The sequence below is a fragment of the Ornithorhynchus anatinus genome, chromosome X2, assembly GCF_004115215.2.
Source record: "Ornithorhynchus anatinus isolate Pmale09 chromosome X2, mOrnAna1.pri.v4, whole genome shotgun sequence".
NCBI lineage: Eukaryota > Metazoa > Chordata > Mammalia > Monotremata > Ornithorhynchidae > Ornithorhynchus > Ornithorhynchus anatinus.
The window spans coordinates 5695612-5714321 of record NC_041750.1 but is presented as its reverse complement, the minus strand read 5'-3'; the positions used below and the strand labels follow the sequence as shown (position 1 = coordinate 5714321).

The window sequence follows — 18710 nt, the reverse complement described above, 5'->3', positions numbered from 1 at the left end:
ATTCTGGAATTGCTTCTCATCAGAGGAAAACAATCAGTCAGTCCTATTGAGTGAGCCCCTACCAGTGTGCAGATCAGTGTCCTAAGCATTTGGGAGAGTCCAGCGGAAGTAAGGTACATGATCCTGGACCTCAAAAAGTTTACAATCTTACAAGAGGAGGTGGACACTAAAATAAATTCAGGTAGGGGGAAGCGACCGAGTGTAAAATGAGGTGATGCAAAAGTGCTGAAGTGGCAGTAGGGGGCCTGGAGGAGTTGTGATATTAGCCAGTCTATTGGTTGGCTTGGCCTTGCCTTGATTTCCCTCAAGAAGCATCTTCTCTAGAATCTCCATCTCCCCACAGGGTGCCCTTGGCCACTGAGTCCATGTTTACTCAACATAAAAGGACATAGTTTTTCCATTTGTTGAGCCAGAGGCCAGGTAGACTCATGTTGGGAAGGAAAGAAAATGGCCAGGGAAGGAAAGAAAATAGCCACGTAAGGGTAGATCTTGAATGAGAGAGGGGCTTCCAGAGGTCATCTGTTCCATCCCCCTGCCTCTGAGCAGATTGGTGAGTCACTCTTCTCTGCTGAAAAGTACTTGAGGATTAGCAGAGATGTGGGAGAATTCCCCACTCAGCATTTAGGAGCATTTGATTGGCTTTTTTGTGACTGCATAGTAAATAGAGTGGTGTATTACTTTCGTAGAGTTTGGGGTTGGAAGCCAGGAGACCTGTGTTTTGGTCCCAGTTGGCCACTGTTTGATTTTTGGATAAGTGATCTGAGCCTTTCAGTGCCCCGGTTTCCTCCCCTGTAAAATGGGAATAATAATACCTATGTCTTTCTATCTCACAAGAAGTGAGGATAAAATAAAAAACCCAGCAGGAAAACTCAAGTTCTGGGGTCCTCTGACAAGAAGATAAGGATTTGGGGGGCGGGGGGGGAGAGGAGGAAAGGAGAAGTGCTTCTCTTCCTACACATCCAGTGTGGAAAAAAAAAATTCAAATGAGAAACAGCATGCACCCGGCAAGCAAGGCTTTTAAAAATAGAATGTTTAAAAGTTCTCCATCAGGCAACATCTGGTCTTTAAGGAAGAGATTGTATGTGAGGGGGTGGAGAGGTAGGGGGTGGCAGTCCTGCCTCCACAGTACAGGGCTATGGGTTTGAAGGACAAAGGAAATGGAAAGTGTGTGTGTTTAGCTCAGAAGTGCAGCCCTTGGGCCTGTGGAATGGTGTGCACCCCAGGCTCTGCTGGGGCAGAGTACAATACATCAATAAAGAGTGACAATCCCTGCCAGCCCACAAGCTCACAGTCTGTTGGAAGGGGAGACAGATATCAATACAAATAAGCAGATAAGGATATAAATAAATACAATTAATGATATTTTGTAAGTGCCGGGGGTTCGGGGAGGGCAAAGGGAGCAAGTAAGGCCAAGCAGAAGGGATAAGGAAAGGTGGGGCTTAGTCTGGGAAGACGGAAGACCTCTTGGAGCAGGTGCTGTCTTCAGTAAGACTTTGAAGTGGGGAAGAGTAATTGGTGGATTTGAGGAGGGAAGGCGTTTCAGGACAGAGGTAGGACATGGGCCAGGGGTCCTTGGTGAGACAGGTGAGATTGAGGCACAGTGAGAAGTTCAGCACCAGAGGAGCGACGTGTGCGGGATGGGTTGTAGAAGGAGAGAAGCAAGGGGGCAAAATGATGGAGTGCTTTAAAGCCAATGGTGGCTAATGAGTAGAAGGCAATCTGCTACATGTCAAAACTCACCTGTGCTGAGCAGCAGCAGTATGGGAGAGAGTTGAGGGCAGAGACTCAAGTTTACTGCACAGAAGAAGGCAATGGGAAACCATTTTTTTTTCCAAGAAAACTCTCTGTATAGACTACCAGAAAGATTGCAGATGGAGTTGGGGAGCTCTGGGAGAGATGTGTCTGTGGAGTCGCTATGGGTCAGAAATGACTCGACAGCATAAGACAAGGGGAATCAATAATAAAAATAGCTGTGGTACGTGTTGAGCCCTTATGTGCCAAGATGGGGTAAGTATAGGATAATCAGGTCACTCACAGTCCTTGGCCCACACAGGGCTCACAGACTAAAGAGGGAAGGACTTAAAAGTTATACACGTAACAACCGAGCGGGGAGGGGAAGGGTGGATGCCTAAGGACTTCTGTCCTCTCCACTCAACCAAAACTGCCCTCTCAAAGGTCACCATTGACCTCCTTCTAGCTAAATCCAATGGCTCCTACTCTATCCTAATCCTTCCCGACCTCTCAGCTGCCTGTGACACTATCAACCGTCCCCTTCTCTTCAACACTTTATCTAACCTTGGCTTCACGGGCAGTCCTCTCCTGGTTCTCCTCTTATCTCTCTGGCCAATCATTCTCGGTCTCCTTTGTGGGCTCCTCCTCCCACTCTCATCCACTAACTGTAGGGGTTCCTCAAGGGTCAGTTCTTTGGCCCCCTTCTATGCTCCATCTATACTCACTCCCTTGGTGAACTCATTCGCTCCCACGGCTTCAACTAACATCTCTACGCAGACGACACCCAAATCTACATCTCCTCCCCTGTTCTCTCCCCCTCCCTCCATGGCTTCAACTATCATCTCTACGCAGATGACACCCAAATCTACATCTCCTCCCCTGTTCTCTCCCCCTCCCTCCCGGCTCGTATCTCCTCCTGCCTTCAGGACATCTCCACCTGGATGTCTGCCCACCACCTAAAACTCAACATGTCCAAGACCGAGCTCCTTATCTTCCCTTTCAAACCCTGTCCTCTCCTGACTTCCCTGTCACTGGAAGGTCACCATCCTTCCCGTTTCACAGACCCGCAACCTTGGTGTCATCCTTGACTCCGCTCTCTCATTCAGCCCACACATCCAATCCGTCAACAACACCTGCCAGTCTCACCTTCACAATATCGCCAAGATCCACCCTTTCCTCGCCATCCAAACAGCTATCGTTCTAGTACAAGCTCTCATAATATCCCAACTGGATTATTGCATCAGCCTCCTCTCTGATCTCCCATCCTCCTGTCTCTCCCCACTCCAGTCTATTCTTCATTCCGCTGCCCAGATCATCTTTCTACAGAAACGCTCAGGGCATGTCACTCCGCTCCTCACAAACCTCCAGTGGTTGCCTATCAAACTTCGCACGAAACAAAAACTCCTCACTCTTGGCTTCAAAACTCTCCATCATCTTGCCCCCTCCTACCTCACCTCCCTTCTCTCCTTCTACAGCTCACCTCATACACTCCGCTCCTCTGCCACTAGCCTCCTCATGGTCCCTCATTCACGTCTGTCCTGCCATCGACCCCTGGCCCACTGCCTACCACTGACCTGGAATGCCCTCCCTCCTCACATCCGCCAAACTAACTCTCTTCCCCTCTTCAAAGCCCTACTGAGAGCTCACCTCCTCCGGGAGGCCTTCCCAGACTGAGCCCTCCCTTTCCCTCTGCTCCTCCTCCCCTCCCCATTCCCCCTACTCCTTCCCTCTGCTCTTCCCCCTTCCCCTCCCCACAGCACTTGTGGATATTTGTATATATTATTACTCTATTTTGTTAATGATGTGTATATATATATATATATATATATATATATATATATGATTCTATTTATCTTGATGATATTGATGCCAGACTACTTGTTTTGTTTTGTTGTCTGTCTCCCCCGTTTAAGAGTGTGAGCCCATTTTTGGGCAGGGATTGTCTCTATCTGTTGCCAAATTGTACATTCCAAGCGCTTAGTACAGTGCTAAGCACATAGTAAGCCCTCAATAAATATGATTGAATGAATGAATAAGGGCAAATCCTAATGATGACTATCTTGTTTATGGATTTACCACTTCCTTTATTTCTCTACTTTTGCTTCCCACCTTTTGTTGATTTTATCCAGAAGATAGTTGGGGCAGGCCAGGAGTACAGAACTCAAACTCTTTTGATTTCTGTGAACAATTCAGATGAACAATTCTGTGAACAATTTGGGCTGGTTGTGGAAAAAGGCTGAAGCTAGTGGCTATGTGATAAGTTTGGAATGCAGCCATTCATGTTGTCTTTGCCCCAGATGGGCCAGGGAAGGGCCATATTTTAATGTTGGTCCAGGGTGGCTCCCAGTTTGCTTTCCGTGCACTGAGCCCTGATCTAGAATTGTTTTTGTAGTCTGGTGTTTCCTCTGTTACCTTTCAGACAATGTGGTGAAATGGGGCTCTTCTTGAACGTGGCTTTGTAGGTAGAAGTGCAGCTGTGTGGGGTGTTAGCAGGGCCAGAAAGAGAGAGAGGCAGCCAGCCAGCCGACAGCCGAGTGTAGGGAGCAGATAAGGAGGTTTGTTTCTGATCGTCAAATTACATGATTGAAAATGTTCATCCTGAGGACAAAGTAGACTTTCTCCAAAGGGACTCCAGTTTATGCCTTGAGGGGGAGGAGGCAGGGATGGGTTCCATTTCAGGATCTCCAATGAGAGTCTTATGCTCTTTGCAGAAGCCAAAAGCAGGACCCTAAAGGTTAAAGGTCAGAGTTGAAAAATAAAGGCTCAGGATCTCCAGGGCCTTGTCACCACATCTGTCAGTCAGTCATATTCACTGAGTGCTAACCCTGTGCAGAACAGTAGACTAAGCACTTGGGAGAGTCCAGTGGAGTTAGAAGAGCCCTTGCCCTCAAGAAGCTCACAGTCTACTGTGTGCAGAGCACTCTACTGAACTCTTGGGAGGGTCCACTAGAGTTGAGTAGAGTTGAGGGCCCCTGCCCTAAAGAAGCATGCAGTCTAGTGAGGAAGACAAACCCTCAAATTACAGGAAGAGGAAGGAACCTAGTATAAATCAATCATTCAATGATATGTATTGAGCTTTAACTGTGTGCAGAGCACTGTGCTAATCTCTTGGAAGAGTACAAGAAAATAAACTGGACATAAGTGCTCCTAGAGGGGGCCGGGGGAGTGTTCAGGGACATAGTCGTGGAAGACTCAGGTGTAGATGTGACCCAGCAGGGGTGATGGTAGGAGAGGTTGGGGAGAAGTGTTAGAAACTCGATTCGATCTGCCTGCAACAAGAAACAGGAAGAACACAAGCAAGGCTTTATACTGGATCTATCCAAAGGTATATACCACCTGTACTTTGACTGGCAGGGGCTTCAGAGCCTTGGCAGCTGCCCTCTTCAGCAGGCAGAGGTGGAGTCGGGGTAGTTGTGCTAGTATTTATTAAGCACTCACTATATCCATAGCACTGTACTAAGCGCTGGGAGAACATATACAGGTGGGAATTAGACACGGGCAGTCACCTAGATAAAGTTGTACTCCCCCAAACAGTCCCACCCAGCCGCTCCCCCATCCCAGTCCTAACCTTTTCTGAACCAGTTGTCTTTGGTAGAGGCCTTTTTAAACAATCTCATTCTCATTTCCTCAGGGGTCTCCCCCAATAATAATAATAATTTTGGTATTTGTTAAGCGCTTACTGTGTGCCAAGCACTGTTCTAAGCGCTGGGTAGATACAAGGTCATCCCACGTGGGGCTCACAGTCTTAATCCTCATTTTACAGATGAGGTAACTGAGGCACAGAGAAGTCAAGTGACTTGCCCAAAGTCACACAGCTAAGTGGCAGAGCTGGGATTAGAACCCACGACCTCTGACTCCCAAGCCCGTGCTCTTTCCACTGAGCCACGCTGCTTCTCAAAATAACCATTTTGCACTTAAGCACTTGCCGATGACCTCTCTGTGGCATTTATGTCCAGGTTTTTATACTCTGTTGCTTCCATCTACCTGTAATTTATTTTGGTGTTTGTCTCCGCTGCTAGTGAGGGCAGGGATCACATCTGCAAGGAGAAGAGCAGTAATAGCGATATTCCATTGATTTGAGTGGCACTTTTTGCGTGCAGAAAACTGTATGTGCTTGGGAGAGTACAACATAGTAATAAACGGACACATTCCCTGGTCACAATGAGCTTACAGTCTAGTATTAGTAGCCATACCAGTAGCCACAGTAGTACTAGTAGTAGAAGCACCTACCTTACTGCTACAGGCTCTTGTTATATCCTGGCTAGACTACTGTGTCAGCCTTCTCTCTGATCTCCCTTCCTCCTCTCTCGCCCCGCTCCGGTCTATTCTTCACTCCGCTGCCCGGCTCATCTTCCTGCAGAAACGATCTGGGCATGTCACTCCCCTTCTTAAACACCTCCAGTGGTTGCCTATCAACCTCCGCTCCAAACAAAAACTCCTCACTCTAGGCTTCAAGGCTCTACATCAAGGCCTCTTCAAGGCCCCTTCCTACCTCTCCTCTCTTCTCTCTTTCTACCGCCCACCCCGCATGCTCCGCTCCTCTGCCATCCACCTCCTCACCGTCCCTCGGTCTCGCCTATCCCACCGTCGACCCCTGGGCCGCGTCCTCCCGCAGTCCTGGATTGCCCTCCCTCCTCACCTCCGCCAAACTAATTCTCTTCCCCTCTTCAAAACCCTACTTAAAACTCACCTCCTCCAAGAGGCCTTCCCAGACTGAGCTCCCCTTCTCCCTCTACTCCCTCTACCGCCCCCCCTTCACCTCTCCGCAGCTTAACCCTCTTTTTCCCCCATTTCCCTCTGCTCCTCCCCCTCTACCTTCCCATCCCCTCAGCACCGTACTCGTCTGCTCAACTGTATATATTTTCATTACCCTATTTATTTTGTTAATGAAATGTACATCGCCTCGATTCTATTTAGTTGCCTTTTTTTTACGAGATGTTCTTCCCCTTGACTCTATTTATTGCCATTGTTCTTGTCTGTCCCTCTCCCCCGATTAGACCGTAAGCCCGTCAAACGGCAGGGACCGTCTCTATCTGTTGCCGACTTGTTCATTCCAAGCGCTTAGTACAGTGCTCTGCACATAGTAAGTGCTCAATAAATACTATTGAATGAATGAATGAAAAGCAGCTGCAATAGTAGAAATAAGAGCAGGAATAGCATTTACTGAGCTTCCACTTGGTGTGATGTGCTGTTCTAGGTTTTGGGGAAGTGCAGGATAAAGAATTGATGTGTAACAAATCAACAGTATTTATTAAGAGCTTACTCTGTGCAGAGTACTGTACTACTACTAATGATGGTATTTGTTAAGTGCTTACTATGTGCCAAGCACTGTTCCAAGTGCTGGGGTAGGTGCAAGGTCATCAGGTTGACCCATGTGGGGCTCACAGTCTTAATCCCCATTTTACAGATGAGGTAACTGAATCCCAGAGAAGTTAAGTGACTTGCCCAAAGTCACACAGCTGACAAGTGGCGGACCCAGGATTAGAACCCATGACCTCTGACTCCCAAGTCCTTGCACTTTCCACCAAGTGCCTAGGAGCCCTTTTCCTGTGTGTCCCTACCTCCCGGGCTCTCCCTTTCCCCCTCTTCCCCCCTCCCTCCTTTTCCCTCTCCCCCCTAGTTCTGGGCCAAACCAGGCTGCCAGAAACAAGGACAAGGTTTCTGGCAGCAGGGAGTCAGACTAGGGAGGTGGATCATATCCATTTCTAGAGGACTACCTTTCCAGAAAGCCTGGGAGAATGAAGTTGGGGGGTGAGGAGAGGTGTCCTGCCTCCGGACATGACAACATTTATTCTCTGTGGCCACCCATTCCGACCGGATGGGTAACTTCCTTCCAGCCTCCATGTCCCCTGAGCTCCGCTGCCCGGAGCCCTGTCAGTGATCCCCAGGAAGCAGGATGGCTTGTCTGGGCTCCTCGTTGAGGTTCTGGGAAACCCTCAGTTATTTTGGTCTGCCATGGATTTGGCAAAACTCCCTCACTTCAAGGCAGAGGTCTAATTTTACACCTCTCCTCCCTCAGGCAGTTTAGCTTTGAAGGCATTGTTTTCAGGTGACTTTAAGCCACTCCATCAACTCTGGTGGCCTGTGCTCCTCTCCCACTACAGCTTAGCCTGCTTAGCTCCTCTATCCTCAGTCAATCTCTCCATGGTATTTATTAAGTGCTTACTATGTGCAGAGCACTGGGGTAGGCGCTTAGGAGAGTACAATGTCGTAGGGTTGGTAGACACAATCCCTGCCCTCAAGGAAGATACAGTTTGGCAAGTCATTCAATAAACAAGTAATTATTTTAAAAAGATGGCATTTATTAAGGACAGCCTTGTGCCCAGTTAGTCAAGCGCAAGGGCAGATGCAAGATAATAAGGTCTTCTGGCCCTGCCTTCCTGGCAGTCTCCCTAGCTTTAATAATCATAATTTTGATATTTAACACTGTACTATACATCAGACGCTGTTTAAGCTCTGGGATAGAGATGAGATAATCAGGTCGGACACGGTCCCTGTCCCACAGGGGGCTGTCAGGGTAAACTGGAGGCAGAAGAGATGTTAAGCCCCATTTTACAGATAAGGAAACTGTGGCCCAGATAAGGGAAGTGATATACCCAAGGTCATACAGAAGCTAAGGGGTAGAGCCAGGATTAATAATAACAATAATAATAATAATAATGATATTTATTAAGCACTTACTATGTGCAAAGCAAAACCCAGGTCCTCTGACTCCCAGACCTGAATGCTTTTCCATTAGGCCATGCTGCTTCTTTATAAACTTGCCCATCAGTCAAGCCAGCCAAGAAGCGAGGGTATTTATTGAACACTTGATGGTGTGCAGATGAGCCAGTACCCTTCCTTCACTGTCTAAGGATTTAGCATGTTTATTCCTGGGTGCACCTTTCATGTCTTCTTCCCCAGAGGTGTAGAGACCAGCCTTGGGCTCCCCTCTCCCCCTCCTCCCGGCTCTGGCTCCGGCCCAGCGTCTAGATTGATTGAGATTCAGCATCTTGCCTCTCGAAGAGTTCCCTCCACAACAGGCCCTCCCATCCAGGCTCTTTGGCCTCTCCTCAGGCGCTGGGCCTCCTGAGTGAGAAGCTGGAGGGCAGGCCCTGCAGGAAGTAAGCCCGGAAACCGGCTCTGCTTCCTGTTTTCCTCAGTGCTGAGGTGACAGTACGGTTGGCCAGAGGTGACTGTGCTGGTCCGGGGCAGCTGGAGGCCAGAGAGGCTGCGGGGAACCCAGCCTTCTGGTCTGCTCTGAACCCTAGTGGCACCATTATTATTATTATTACCATGGGGGCACAGTTGATAGTGAGCAGAGGCGGGAAGAAGGGAGTCTGCCCCTTCCCACCATCTTTGGCCAATCTAGGTGGTGAGAAATAGCATGGCCTATTGGAAAGAGCCCGGGCCTGGATGTTGAATGACCTGGGTTCTAATCCCAGCTCCTCTATTTGTCTCATGGGTAGCTTGGGTGCGTCACTTAATATCTCTAGGCCTCAGTCTCCTCATCTGTAAAATGGGAATTTGATAGCCTTTCTCCTTCCCTCTTAGATTGTAAAAAGACCTGCATTTACCCCAGGTCTTTTTTTTTTTAATGGCATATGTTAAGTGCTTACTATGTGGCAAGCACTGTACTAAGCACTGGGGTAGACACAAGCTCATCAAGTTGGACACAGTCCTTGTTCTGCATAGGGCTCACAGTCTTAATCTCCAATTTACAGATGAGAGAGCTGAGGCACAGAGAAGTGAAGTAACTTGCTGAGGTCACAAGTGGCAGACCCGGGATTAGAACCCAGGTTTTCTCTCCCAGTCTCAGTCTCTTTCCACTAGGCTACACTGCTTCTTGGTTATTGATTTCCTTATCCCCTTGTCTTTGTTCTATGTACTCTACTGCTCTTTTAACTACTGTACAAACCACAGTTTTCATCTTCTAGATTTCTCTAGTAGACCTCAAGCCCCTCCGATCAGTAGTACTTAATGAGCACCATCCGTGTGCAGAGCACTGTACTGTGCACCAGGAGAGTAGTTAGAAGAACACTGTACTGAGAATTTGGGAGAGTACAGTAGAGTTAGAACATATAATCCCTGCCCTCAAGGAGTTTACATTATAGCAGCAGAAAGGGACCATGTACTTACATGCTCAGGCAGGAATAGCTAACATTTACTGTATTTCCCGAGACCCTATTAGTATTTATAATAATAACGTTGGTATTTGTTAAGCGCTTACTATGTGCCGAGCACTGTTCTAAGCACTGGGGTAGACACAGGGGAATCAGGTTGTCCCACGTGGGGCTCACAGTCTTAATCCCCATTTTACAGATGAGGTAACTGAGGCACCGAGAAGTTAAGTGACTTGCCCAAAGTCACACAGCTGACAAGTGGCCGAGCCGGGATTCAAACCCATGACCTCTGACTCCAAAGCCCATGCTCTTTCCACTGAGCCACGCTGCTTCTCATGGTATTATTATTATTTATTAGTAGTAGTAGTATTAAGCACTTACTGTGTGCCAGGCACTGTACTTAAGCAGTGGGATAGATGCAAGGTTGGACACAGTCCTTGATTGTCATGGGACTCCCAGTCTTAACCCCCTTTTTACAGGTCTGGTAACTGAGGCACAGAGAAGTGAAGTGCTTTCCTCAGGGTCATGCAGACTCCGCAGACATGGCGGAGTGGGGATTAGAAACCAGGTTCTCTGACTCCCAGACCCGAGCTCCTTCCACTAGGCCACCTTGGTTCCATAGATCAATGAAGTTCCCAGAATAGGCACCAAGTAAGTGCTGTTGATGACAATGAATCCCAAGGGACCAGTCAATAGCGATGGTAAAGGAGTACTGTGCCACTGGGCGTCAGTTGGGTGGCTCAGTGGCAAGAGCCCGGGCTTTGGAGTCAGAGGTCATGGGTTCGAATCCCGGCTCGGCCACTTGTCAGCTGTGTGACTGTGGGCAAGTCACTTAACTTCTCTGGGCCTTAGTTCCCTCATCTGTAAAATGGGGATGAAGACTGTGAGCCCCACGTGGGACAACCTGATTCCCCTGTGTCTACCCCAGCGCTTAGAACAGTGCTCGGCACATAGTAAGCGCTTAACAAATACCAACATTATTATTATTATGTTGGGATTGTTCCCTGGGAAATAGGTTGGAATGGGACTTGTGGCCCTGCCCTAGCATTCTCTCCAGGGACAAGTGGCCTCTGAGCCAGCTTTGGAAAGTCCAGTTGTGCATGGCCCTGACTCTATGCCTTTATCACTTCATAAAAATGCTCTGCTCCCTTCAACTGGTTTGTCCACGGACAGGGTAACGAGGGGGTGGAGGAGGGGAGGGGTGGTTGTTTCTCTGCTGGGAATGATCATATAATTTGATTTGCTCTTGGAACTGTGGAGAAGTCTCCCTGGAGAATTTGAAGAAAGGAGTACCACCCCCAGCACCTTTCTAATAATAATAACAATAATAATAATGGTATGTGTTTTCCAAGCTGTCCTAGATTCAAGTTAATCAGGCCAGGCACCGTCCCTGTGCCTCCTGAGGTTCACAGCCTAAGGGGGAGAGGGACTTGATAATTAATTTTCAGTTTACAGATGAGGAAACTGAGGCCAAGAGAAGTGAAGTAACTTGCTCGAGGTCACACAGCAGGCAAGTGACACATCTGGGATTAGAACCCAGGTTGTCTGACTTCCAACCCTGTGCTCTAGCCCCCAGGCCATGCTGTTCCCCCGGTACTAATCTCTGAGCCCTGCTCCAAGGTCAGGACATCTAGCTTTTCTCAGTAGCGGGACACATGAGAAGCAGCATGGCTCAGTGGAAAGAGCACGGGCTTTGGAGTCAGAGGTCATGGGTTCAAATCCCGGCTCTGCCACTTGTCAGCTGTGTGACTGTGGGCAAGTCACTTCACTTCTCTGTGCCTCAGTTACCTCATCTGTAAAATGGGGATTAAGACTGTGAGCCCCACGTGGGACAACCTGATTCCCCTGTGTCTACCCCAGCGCTTAGAACAGTGCTCTGCACATAGTAAGCGCTTAACAAATACCAACATTATTACATGACCAGAAATCCATATGTGTGTGCAGGCCGCATGGATTTTTTTTTATTGGTAATGGTAGTGAAGTCCAGCCTGTTAGCACTTCAAAAATATGGATTTTTGAGCACTAATACAAAGTTTAAAAAACAGTTTAATCATCTTTATTGGTAAAAAGTGGACCATTCCAAGAGGAGTGCTAGCCATTGATCAATTTTGATCAAGTCGATGAGAATTCTCAAGCGCTGCAGGGGGCTTCCATTCAGAGCCCGGCTCAGTCCTGACGAGGCTCTCCTGGCCTAGAAGTTCATCGATCCAGAGCATTGATTGAGGGCTGACTCTGTGCACTATACTGAGCGCTTGGGAAAGTCCAATCGAATTGGCCGACATGGCCCCCATCCTCAAGGAGCTGACCGTCTGGTGGGAGAGCCAGGCACTAAAATACATTTCAGGTAAGGGGAAGCAACAGAGTATAAAGATCTGGACAGAAGTGCAAAAAATAATAATGGTACTTGTTAAGCATTTACTATGTGCCAAGCACTGTTCTAAGAGCAGAGTTAGATACAAATTAATCAGGTCAGATACAGTCCCTGTCCCACATGAGGCTCACCCTCTTAATCCCCATTTTGCAGATAAGGTAACTGAGGCCCAGAGAAGTTGTGACTTGTCTAAGGTCACATAGCAGACATGTGGTGAAGCCAGGATTAGAACCCTGGTCCTTCTGACTCCTAGGCCCGTGCTGTAGCCACTAAGCCACATTGCCTTTTCTGGAGTGGAGTGGGAGGGCTAGTACAGTGCTTAGGTGATATGGAAGTACTGAAGTGGCAGTAGTTGGGAGGGAGAAGGAAGTAGGGTGAGAAGCTGAGAGATGATTTGGGGAAGGCCTCATGGGCTTTCAGAAGCACCTTGAATATGAGGAGAGCGGCAATATGTGAATGTGAACTGGGAGGGAGTTCCAGGCTAGAGGGAGGCCCTGAGCAAAAGGTCGGTGATGAGAGATGAGAATGAGGCCCAGTAAGTAGGTTGGCTTGGGAGGAGCTAAGTGTGTGAGCTGGGGTGGAGTGGAAGAGGAGCAAGGATAATCGGGTGGGAGAGAGTTGATGGAATGCCTTAAGGCTGGTGGTGAGGGGTTTCTGCTTGATGGGGAGAGGGATGGGCAACCAATGGAGGTTTTGGAGAAGTGCCAGAAATATCTTCTTATGTGTCTCCTAATTAGGTAAAAACAAAAAGAAAAGCTTTCGCTAAAAATCTCAGGTGGGCTGGACTCTGCCGTCATGTGGGTCTTATACCCCAGTCTTGGGACATGCTCCGATACGTGGCTTAAGAGGTTCTTTCTGTCCCCAAGTTGATGAGGCAGGGGGAAGAGCAGCTTGCCACTATCTACTGTAGCCAGCCACTGCAGGCCCAAGGAAGAGACCCGTAAACTCGGCCCAGTCTAGGAAGGTTGGGGGAGTCCAGGTTTTCAGAACAGCCCCTGATTTGGGTGCATTTCAATGCCATTACTGATTTAAGTAGCTGATGCTCCTGACCTCCAAGGGCTTTCAGATCAATGGGAATGGCAGGGCCTGTCCAAACACACAAGTAAGCAGAAATAAAGAACAGTGATCAAAACCACAAAATAGATGTTGAGTTTAGCTGGAAAGGGGCCCATGGGACTTACACAGAGAACTGCCACTTTTCCGCTACATGATTTGGGGAAAAATCATTTCACTTTCCTATGCCTCAGTTTCCTCATCTGTAAAATGAGGATTAAGCCTGTGAACCTCAGGTGGCACAGGACTGTTACCTACCCGATTACCACAGTGCTTAGTACAGTGACTAGTTCAATGCCTGGCACATAATAAGTGTTGAACATGTACAAAAAAACCCCACTAATTGCTGGGGATTCAGTGCTCAGAGTTGGATGGGTTAGGCAGGGAAGGCTATCTGGAAGAGGCAGGTTTTTAGTAGTGTTTTGGAGGAGAGAGGAGTTTCACCAAAACCAAGATATAAAGCGGAGACTTGGGGAAATTGGATCTTAATTCAATTAGTTATGTAAATACTTCTTGTAACATTTCCTTCTCCACTTGGTTTCTGATTTCTAACACCCCATCTCAATGTTCCTTAAGTCTTCTTGGACTTGGGGATCTTTTTGTTCACAGAAACTTGAATCAGTAGATACTTCTGCCACCCAGTTAAATAAGGAACAAGTCACAGTTTTTCCCCAAAAGGCATTGCTCTTGATAATAATGTTGGTATTTGTTAAGCGCTTACTATGTGCCGAGCACTGTTCTAAGCGCTGGGGTAGACATAGGGGAATCAGGTTGTCCCACGTGGGGCTCACAGCCTTAATCCCCATTTTACAGATGAGGGAACTGAGGCACAGAGAAGTTAAGTGACTTGCCCACAGTCACACAGCTGACAAGTGGCAGAGCTGGGATTCGAACTCATGAGCCCTGACTCCAAAGCCCGTGCTCTTTCCACTGAGCCACGCTGATGGATTTTTATATTGGGAAGAAGGATCAGGGGAGTTTGGGGAAAGAAAAGAATCAGGTGGAAAGCACATGTGTCCATTGAAAATTGGCCTCATTGTGTTTCCAGCGATGCCCTCTGGGACATTATCTCCTGGCCATAAAACAAGACACTTTTCCTAGATCTGTCTCTAGCTGGTCCACTCCATTGCCATCCACCCAGTTTGCTGGCTTTACAGTGTGAGCCCCCGATTAGACTGTGAGCCCGTCATTGGGCAGGGATTGTCTCTATCTGTTGCCAAATTGTACATTCCAAGCGCTTAGTACAGTGCTCTGCACATAGTAAGCGCTCAGTAAATACTATTGAATTAATGAATGAATACAGTGACAAAACATGGAAGAAGTAGTAACAGCAGCAGTAGTAGTGTAGTAATAGTAATATAGTAACAATGGTATTTGTTAAAACCCTACTATGTACTAGGCACTATACTAAGCTCTAGGGTGGATACAAGCAAATCGAGTTGGATGCAGACCCTGTCCCATGTGGGGCTTACGGTCTCAATCCCCATTTTACAGATGTAACTGAGGCACAGAGGAAGTGAAATGAGGTTACCCAGCAGACAAGTGCCAGAGCTGGGATTAGAACCTAAATCCTTCTCATTCCCAGGTCCGTGCTCTTTCCGCTAGGCTAAGCTGCATCTCTATAGCAGGAGCAATAGCAGTAGTAATAGGAACAATGTCATTGTCTCATGCTGTCAAATCGTGCCCGACCTCTAGCTACTCCACAGACACATCTCTCCCAGAACGCCCCACTTCCACCTGCGGTCGTTATGGTATCGTCATATCCATAGAGTTTTCTGGGTAAAAATATGCAAATGATTTACCATCGCCTCCTCCCGTGCAATAAACGAGTCTCTGCCCCATGCCACTGCCGCCCAGCACAGGTGAGTTTTGACTTGTAGCAGATAGGAGCAGTAATAGCAGTAGTAGAAGCAGCAGCATTTTTTGAACATTCCTTAGGATACAGTGCACAGTATTCAGGGTTAGGGAAGTCCAGAAGAGCAAAGCAGCATTTTCTAATGATAACAATAATGAAGTATTTGTTAAGCACTAACTATGCGCCAAGCAGTGTAGTAAGTGCCAGGGTAGATAAAAGATCATCAGATTGGACACCGATCCTGTCCCATATAGGTAGGACGGAGAAGTGGTATTGAAAGCCCATTTTTACAGATGATGAAAGTGAGTCCCAGAGCTTTGAAGGAGCTGGCCCAAGATCACCCCTCAGCAGGCCCACAAGGTATACACCCCCTTTAACAACCGAGGCTCAGGTGGAGAAGCAGTGAAGTGCAAGACAGCCAAGTCTAGTTTAGGGGACTGGGAGGGCCCTGGGAGACTTAAATTCCAACTGAGCAAGAAGAAATAAAATCCCCCTGGAAATGTGGCAGTGAGAAATCCAGTGCTCCGTTGCTTGCTGCCATGGGAGAGATGTAACAAGTTTGGGCAAAGGGACATCCCACTTGGAAAAGACCCAGTGCTTCGCTCCTCAGTGACCAGGGTTATCTATCTAATCCCGCCATCGCCACCGTTATGGGATGGGAGCAAAGGATGATTACTGGATGGAAATGCTGTGGTCCCGTCCTCGAAGCAGGAGGAAGATGAACATGAGGAAGGGGAGGACAGGGAGGAGGTAGAGGAGAAAGGGAGGAGGGAGATGGGGGGGCAGTAGGGGACTAGGAGAAAGTGGAGGAGGATTAGCAGGAATTAATTCTCCCTCAGGTGATTGGGAGCAGCTGCTCTTGGGAGCCCCAACAGACATGTGGAAGGAAAATTCCCAGAGAACCGGTTTGCTCTGTGGAAAGACAACCTTCTCCTTTTTCCAGTCGTGGGGGCAAGAGGGAGCAGAGGGGCACAGAGGGAGGCGGGGGAAGGGCCAGGGCCCCGGATTGTGCTGAGCATTCAATCTCTGCTGCAGTAACCAAATTAACGGTCAGCCTGGGGCCCGCCAGATCAGTCCGCGTTACCCAGGAGACAGCCTTTTTCGTGATCCTGTTAGGAAGAAATGCTGGCGCTGACAGTGACTGCTGATTTGGGCTCCTGTAAAATCCCTCTCGCTCGAGGCTGGCTTAGAGCCTGCGTGCATGGAGCCCCCCACCGGACAGGGCCGAGGGACCGGGAGCTTGGGAAAGAGGTTTTTCCGCCCCTGGCAATGAGGGCCGTGGCCTCGAGGCTGCTCCCACCCCCGCAAGATGGCTGCACACTGATAACCCACCCTATAAAGCGCCAAGTGGCCAGGCGGGTGACCGGGCCCCTGCCCGCTGGAGGCGACCACCACCACTGTCAGGGCAGGGACTGGATCGAAGCTCTGAAACCAACCCCCGCCGGAGGAGGGCTACCCAGACTTCCCTTTGGGTAGTCTTTCCCCATGCTTAGTACAGTGCTCTGCACACAGGGAGCGCTCAATAGATTCCACTACTACTATTACTACTACTACTAATAATAATGATGGTATTTATTAAGTGCTTACTCTGTCAAGCTCTGTACTAAGTGGAGAAGATCCAAGATCATCAGATTGGACACAGTCCTGTCCCACATAAGACTCATGGTCTAAAAAGGAGGGAGAACAGGTATTCAGTGCCCCCTGCTGGATTTTATAGATAAGGAAACTGAGGCCCAGAGAGGTGATGTGACCCAGGGTTCCACAGGGGCCAAGCTGCAGAGCCATGTACTCTAGCCTCCAGCCTCCAGGCCGCCCTGCCTGTCTATCCCTGGGTGACTCCTGGAGGAGGCAGGTACCAGAGACCACCAACCAAGGTCAGGCTCGTGAATAAAGAAACTGAGCCCCCTGAACCTCGATCTGGCCCGGTCCCCGCTTCTGAGGGCTCCTTCCTGCCAAACCCAGCTTTGGAAAGGTCTTGGAAAGAGTAGGTGGCTTTAGGCTTAGGCACCCTCTCAATGCAGACTGTTCAGCTGCCCTGGCCTGGCCTGGCTGGGAGAAAAGACACCCCCACACACACGAGCAAACACGGCTCTGAGCTCAAGCCGTCTCCCGCCTCCCCCCTGCAGGCATCTGCCTCACTGGAACGGGGACTGGCCCAGAGCACCCATTCCCCTGCCTCTCCGGCCCTGCCATGTCATGATGCTGTCATAGCAACAACTGTCATGGTATCCATAAGGCCCTTACACAATGTGCCGGCAGGCTACTGGGACAGAGACGATATAAGAAGGTTGGACACAGTTCCTGTTCCAACTGGGGCTCATAGAGAGAGAGGGAGAACAGGAATCAACTTACCCCCCACATACATTTTATAGGTGAGGAGCCCAAGGCCCAGAGAAGTTAAGTGATTTACTCAGCATCGCACAGTGGATAAGTGGAAGAGCAGGGAGTAGTACCCAGGTCTCCTGCCTCCTAGGACTGTGTTCTTTCCACTAGACCACCCTGCCTTTGAGAGGATGCGTGGGCGAAGGAGCCCAAGTGGCCTGAGCTCTGATTTGCAGGGGTTCTCAGGGTCTCATTGGATTCTGACTCCAAAGAAGTATTTCAGAGTCCCAGTTGGTTTCAGAATTTGCACAAGACTGTGGTCAATATGATCAGCGAGTCTGTAGGAGGCAACACTTAGCAGCAGGAGGAAAAACGGTTAGGGTGATGGGGCTGAAACCCCTGTTTGGGGGTTAATCTGACCTAAGCTTGGGTTAGATTTTGTTACTTAGTCCAGTGCTCTTCATACAGCAGACTGTAAGATCCCTGAGGGCAGGGATCGAGTCTACTAATTGCACACTCCTGTATTGTGCTGCTATTACTGCAACTGCTGCTGCTTTTCCCCCTCCCCTCTTCCTGCTGCCAGTGCCAAATGAGCCACTCAGTTCCCAGCTGCTTCCCTAGTGAGGCCCACCGCCAGTCAGGCCGGAACAGACCCTCCTCTTAGCTCCCTCCGGCTTCCCTCCTGTCTGGGTTGCACAAACATTCCACACGGTGCGAGTCAGGATCAAGGGTCTCCTCTGTTTTCCTCCCAAAACAAGGGCCCCTTAGGCCAATCTTACTGCAAAACAAAGAGCCTTGGGCCCTGAGAAGTCAGGCTAGAAGTGGAATTTGCAGAGGTTTTGCCGGGAGGAGACACAAGTAGACCAGGATTGTGTCTACTAACTTTATAACACAGTAAGGGCTAGGTAAATCCCACTGATTGATTGACTGTTCTCTCTCCTGCCTCCACTCTTTCAGCTGTCAATCTTCCCACTGGACTGTGAGCTCTTGGAGGTTAGGGATTGGGTTTGGCGCCCGTCGTCCTCTCCCAAGAGCTTGTTACGGGGCTCTGCCTCGAGGAGGCACTCAGTAAGTGCTACTGAACCCAATTCAGTGGTGAGCATATAGTTCAGTGAGCAGTGCTGCATCTGGGGAGGGTTGTGGGGGGATCTTGGGCTCCCCAGATGGTCATCTTTGAGGCCTCTGCCTGAGAGGGGTCAACCTTCAGTTAGATTTGAAATCCTGACTCTCCACACTCTTGGTCTTGCAGTGCCGGAGGAGTCAGGAGGAGGCCTGA

General features: G+C 49.0%; 1 protein-coding gene across 1 annotated transcript in view; it reads left to right on the top strand.

Annotated features, from left to right (window-relative positions):
• The window catches only part of MGAT4B (alpha-1,3-mannosyl-glycoprotein 4-beta-N-acetylglucosaminyltransferase B), a 54458-nt gene that overhangs the window by 16043 nt on the left and 19705 nt on the right, over nucleotides 1-18710 (top strand). The gene's annotated exons all lie outside the window — the stretch shown is intronic.